We start from the raw sequence: 6,270 nt of genomic DNA, 5'->3' as shown, positions 1-6,270 counted from the left end.
TGCTTGCTTATTTATCGCTACACTTGTTTTTATGCATCTCCTAAACCTGGAGCGCTTCACTCACTGAATGTTTTTCACACTGGACTTCTGCATTGTGTGGCTTTCAAACGTCTGCTATGTGTTGCTGCGTGTACTCCTTTGTACTGTTTGGTGTATATGTTTGTATACAATGCTCAGAGCCAGTCAGTCACTTAGTTTCTGTACATCTGCTGCCAGCAGACAGTATTCGGTATTTAGAGGCTTTAGGAGTATTTCCTTTCAAGTCTGAACTTTGCACTAAAAGCTCCGTTGTCCTTGTCTCCTTACTTTTCCTTAGTTTCGTCAGCCTTTTCACAGTCTGCAGCTTAAAGAAGAATCCATACAGTCTTCTGTTTTTCTACAGTGTACTTGTATTCTTTGATCAGCATGTGGTCCTCTGTATTTATTCAGCCTCTCTTTTCTGATTGTCAAGCCTCAGAATAGCAAAAAACATTTGTAGGGCAAATCAGCTGTAGCTTATGTGAATACATTTTATGCAATGCACTCTGTTTGAGTCTTAAAGCTTGGTCAAGTTTCAAACCAGGACATGCTCAGCCCTGTCGCTAAACTGTTCCTCTAAAAATCACTATTAGTCATTTTCACGCTGTCATTGCAAACCAGTGTTAGTTTTAAATGTATATTCTTATGTTTATAAAGAGTGTTTAAAACCTTCCAAAATAACTAAAGCTATCAAGAGAATGTGAAGAAACAACCACTTTATGAGTGACTTGTAAATCATTAAGGTTTTTACAAAGAAGTCAAAATGTTAATCCTTATGAGAATCATGGGAGGAACTAAGTTAAAACAACATCACAGAGATGAAAACCTTTTTTGCAGTGACACGCTGCCCGACGTCATAAATGTAAACCCTTTGGATTAAGGACAGGATGTTAATCAAGTTCATGAGCGTGTGAAGTGTAGTGTAGCAGGAGTGGATTTAACAGCAGAATGGGAGGCAGAGCCTTCAGTTTTCAGGCCCCTCTTCTGTGGAACCAGCTTCCAGTTTGGATTCAGGAGACAGACACTATCTCTACTTTTAAGATTCAAACTTTCGTTTTTGTTAAAGCATATAGTTAGGGCTGGATCAGGTCCTCCCTTAGTTATGCTGCAATAGACTTAGGCTGCCGGGGGATTCCCATGATGCATTGGGTGTTTCTTCTTCACTCACTATGTGTTAATAGACCTCTCTGCATTGAATCATACTTTTATTAATCTCTGTCTCTCTTCCACAGCATGTCTTTATCCTGTCTTCCTTCTCTCACCCCAACCAATCACAGCAGATGACCCCGCCCCTCCCTGAGCCTGGTTCTGTTGGAGGTTTCTTCCTGTTAAAAGGGAGTTTTTCCTTTCCACTGTTGCCAAAGTGCTTGCTCATAGGGGGTCATATGATTGTTAGGTTTTTCTCTGTATGTATTATTGTACGATCTACTGTACAATATAAAGCGCCTTGAGGCGACTGTTGTTGTGATTTGGTGCTGTATAAATAAAACTGAATTGAATTGATAGTTCCTTAGTCCTTAAAGACTTGACAGCCCATTTTACTATGTAGTTTAACGTGAGTCCGGACTGTAGTTTATTCTTACATTGATCCAGAAACCAAAGTCTTCATTTTATTGTGTTTGTGGCCACCTGTGATTTGTCACACAGTAAAAATAACTTGTTCAGTTTTCAAAAGAAATCAAGTTATAGCAAAGAATTTATCTTCTTTTAAATTTCTCTTCAACTTTTTTCTGAAGGAAATACACATTTCTGAATGTAGCTCGAGTTAATTGCAAAACCTGAAATGCTGTCAACGACTACAAGCAAGAAAAGGCCCCAGCTTTAGTTTTCTTCACTAAATCCATTCAACATGTAAAGCCAAGGAATAGCATAACAAAGCCTAAAGAGTCCTTCTGCTGTGAAGCGCTCAGTGAATATGAATACCTTATCCCTTATCCCTATCCTTTGTGTTCTTCTAATACAGTAAAGTCATCGGGTCTTTATGATGAAAAATCCAGTGGAATATTATAATATCCCAGGGATGACTCAGTGCTCACAGAGGTTCTCTGTTCTTTCAAGTGTGTTTCGCTACTGACATCATAGGACACCATTTGACAGACATTTCCACGTGTCATTGCACAACAGCTGTGTTTCACTTAAGGGAGTTCTGTTCCAGGACCATTTAATACCCTCCTTTAAAGAGACCTTTTTAATGTGCTTTAGCTGCACCTGTACCTTTCCAGGCTGTGGTCAGGATTTGTAATACTGGGGATCCTAAGAATTCCGGAATACCATGAGTTCACAACAGTGACATAAAAAATATTTCTACATACAAATTAAGTGTTTTAAATTTGATCAGAAACACTTCATAGATCTGATCTTCTGCTCTGACAACATTTTTGATAAATTCTGCACTTTCCTGCTAGCACCGAATGGTATGACTGAAAATTTGTATTATAATATTTCATATAAGACTCTGGCACTTCATGGTATATCCATATAACCAAAACAAGGAATCACCTACACTTTAAGACCTTAATTTGTGTGAATGTTTTGCGCGTTAAACATATTTCACCTATCAGACCAATGAACGTGGCAACAAGTGTGCTCATATCTCAAAGCGCGCAGCTGTGCTGAATAAACAATGACATGGCAATTGTGAAATAATCGTTTTTTTACCTCAGACACACAGCTAGATGATGCTCCAGGTCAAATGGGTCTCTGAAATGGTTTCTTAGCCTCCTCATATGTGGTCCCAACTCTGCCAACAAGAGCTCAAACCGCCCCACTGACATCCTGAAATGTGTACGAAGACTCCCGGATCAAACCGTGAAATTCTCCCTGCTGCTGCGTTCTCGTGAGATTTGGATGAACACGTTTTTTGAGGATGAATTATTTGCAGTTGACTTATGTTTTTGCTGCCAAAGTCAATACGGGGCTTGTTAACATTTCTGCTGCAGAGCTGTGACTTGCAGATTCACAACAAACTTCACTTGGACTTATTCTTTAGCCTTAGGTAACACTTTGTCTTTGCTTCACATGGTTCCTTGTTGCTCAGAAGCAGTGCAATCAGAAATGAAGCAAAACTGCAAATCATAGCAGACACAGCTCCTCTCTTGGTCATTTTGGTGCAACTCTGCTCTTTTCGCTGCTCTCGAGTGTTTCGATTGAACCTCTTGCAGCTGCTTCGGTTCCCGGCTAGCCAGCAGCTGCGCAGTTATTAATGTTAAAAACACACACTATGAATAAAACTGGACATGTTTTGGGTCATGAAAGTAAGTTTTGGGAAATTGATTTTTAAGAAAATACACACACACAGCTGCTGCACCTCAAGGGACATAAGCAACAGTATTGCGTAACATATACATTGCAACCATGGACACTACATCTGTGTGTAACCCTGGTTAACATAGCTAACAACAAATAAAAGCCTGTTAGTAAAAACAGTCATAAGAAATATATTACAGGTGATAAATAGTCAATAAATAGATCATAATGGTTAGAAAATTCATTAAAAACATCAGCAATGATATAATTCATGGTATAGGATTTCATTTGTGTTTAAAAACATGTTAAAAGGGTACAGAACTTGCTAATTCATGGTGTTTTATGTTAATTCAGGTAAAATGGCTAAAATATGTGTTGAGACTCTTATTGTGAAAGGGCACGCTGCAGCGTGACTCCTGTGATTAGCCACACCCAATCGGGTTGTTCCTTCTTTTTGATGCTCGAGAGGGAGAAATGCAGACAGTCCTTGCAGAGCTGCTGCTTAAATGAGTGAAAAAATAGTAAAAATAAGCTAAAAATCTACTTAAAGCCATTTTTGTACTCTGGAGAATGTATTTTTGTTTTTCCGACCTGTCCTTGCCTTGGTGACGTTGTGAACATAACCGAACGGGACTTGGTGAGTTCAGAAATTGTCTTTTATTTCATGCAAGAAATTTTTGTTGTATTATATTGCTCATTTCATGCAAATGGAGAGCCAAGGTAGCAGATTTATGTTGTTTTATGTTAAAAACGGTGGATTCGTGCTTAAACGACACACAGGCTGCAGTTCAAAGGCCTTTGAAGGTGTTTCAGCGCGCCATATTGGCGTCACCTCATTTACGGCTAAATAAGCTGGAAAAAACGGACTTTTACTGTTATTTAAGGGCTACCCGTGTGTTATTTTCGAATGTTTATGCACTTTATTTCGTTGTTATGGTAGGCCATTAAGGTTTGGATTGGGAAATGCCGAGCTAGAATCGGAGTTTGATCCGCTGAGCGAGAAACAAGATGGCGAGCCACCCACGGACCCATTGAACTGTACCGAGCAGGAAAAAGGAAAACGCCCCCTGCTGGACGTTGAGCTCTTTCGCTGATAAAACTGGTAGGATTAATCCATACACCTCTGCAAAAGAACAGCGGACTTTTCAAAGCACTGGATAATCATTCGGAGTAATTCCAGGACTAATAGTTAAAGGACACAAAGACAACTTTCTTTTGTTTATTTGTTTGTTTAAGGGATTTATTCAGCCTTTTGCTGAATTGTTTTCAGTTTTACATTTATTTATTTATTTTTGTAATTTATTTTGGTCAACCTTACATTTTAATGCTGTAATGGTGTTAATGGAAATGTAAATAATTTTGTTGGGTTAAAACAAAATAAGAACTGGTTGAGAATTTAAAGGTGAACCTAGACCAAGATTAAATTAAATCTTGGGCCTAAAGAACTGAACTTGATTTAAAATAACACAGTGTTAATGCAAATAGATCAAAGGATAAACTTGAACTTAGAACTTGAAATAAATAAAACAATAACCTAGGTTGAGAATAACATCCTTCTAAAGCCAAATAAAAGGTTTTGAGATAAATAGGATGAACTAACAGAACATACTGAACTAAGAAGGGGAAAGAAAACATCTTGTTTTCCTTAAATGTGTGATGTTGAATGTTTTATGTAATGTGTCTATAACTGTCTATTCTCTGTCTTCACAAAATAATAAGCCGGCAATTTAAACGTATTTACTGGTCTGTGGTCTTTATTACATGCTACGCTCATTACTGCTCTAGTAGTCGAACCTAACTGGTCCTAGTATACTGTAACGACTCCAGAAGTGTTACATGTGCAGTCTACTGTTTGCAGATACCATGCTTTAGTAGAACAAGGCTTGAATACTGTATGTGTTCTCAGACCCTGTTTATGATGAACTGATGGATGAATAATTCTAGTAAAGATTAAACATAATTACTCCTGCCCTGCAGAAACACTCTGGGGCAAAGCACTCTGTAGTAGCTTGAGGGGTGCTTCTGCTGTATTCATCATCGAGTTCCTTTAATGATGTTTAATTAAGACAGTTTCTTCATAAGCACAATCTGTCAATTTGTTTCCGTATACCCACCATCTCCCTCCTTCTCAATCTCTACGTGTGTGCGCGTTTGTATATATGTGAGAATCAGAACTGTCTGCTGTAGTTGTCCCTGGGGTGGACCCAACAGATGTGCGAACACACACAGATACACACCACACTAAATGAGTGCCCCTGTGGCATTGTTGAATGCCTAAATACCAATGTTGCATCGCCTCCTGGTGCCACTCTGCAAGGTCAGTGGATAACACCATATCTGTGTATTTCACCGAAGACACACTGGTGTTAACAGCCTCACTGTATACGACTATATACAGGTGCGACACATTACACTTCACGTGTCATTTTTCTATATAATCTGGATATGTTGGCACTTTTCGTTTTACACCTTAAACACAAACACACACCAGATGGTGGGCTTCAGCATATTCAGGTGGAACACTAACCGTCATGTGGTTATTACCATGAGGACACACCACTTTGAAAACACGCAGCAGCTGTTTAGTTGGTGGCCTGGCAAATTGTCTGCTAGCACTTATTTCTCCAGTAAGTTTATCTTTCTCAGCTAGTACAACTGGAAGCAACATTTTTTGCTTTTGTGAAAAGAGCTTTTGTAGTGTTGACACATGCTAATGATATGTCCCTGTGTTATATACATTCTTTCAATATTCATACAGAAAAGAAAATCACCAAATGATGAGATGATGAAAGTGCACATAGAAACAACACACACTGCTGCTAACACAAAGCAAATGCCAAAGAACCCCAGACCTAGAGTGATGTTTAGTCCGCGCCACCACATGAGAAACAACCAGTGATGAACATTTGGGCTGGTAACATAGTAGCCTCTACTTTGACCTGTACCTGAATAACTTGAAGTAGAATCGCTGTGACTACAACATTTTACTGTGAAATTGTCAGTTGT

The 6,270-nt window shown here is 38.9% G+C and overlaps 1 long non-coding RNA gene across 1 annotated transcript; it reads left to right on the top strand.

The window, feature by feature from the left end:
* Positions 1 to 3,390: 3,390 nt before the first annotated feature.
* LOC309712503 lies at positions 3,391 to 5,000 on the top strand. The gene is made up of 2 exons (XR_014278308.1): positions 3,391 to 3,901; positions 4,205 to 5,000. It is a non-coding gene; the product is annotated as an uncharacterized lncRNA (long non-coding RNA).
* The last annotated feature ends 1,270 nt before the right edge of the window (positions 5,001 to 6,270 follow it).

The sequence above is a fragment of the Aulonocara stuartgranti genome, assembly GCF_965226115.1.
Source record: "Aulonocara stuartgranti genome assembly, chromosome: 2".
In the NCBI taxonomy this organism is placed as follows: domain Eukaryota; kingdom Metazoa; phylum Chordata; class Actinopteri; order Cichliformes; family Cichlidae; genus Aulonocara; species Aulonocara stuartgranti.
This window is presented reverse-complemented; position numbering and strand designations above follow the sequence as displayed.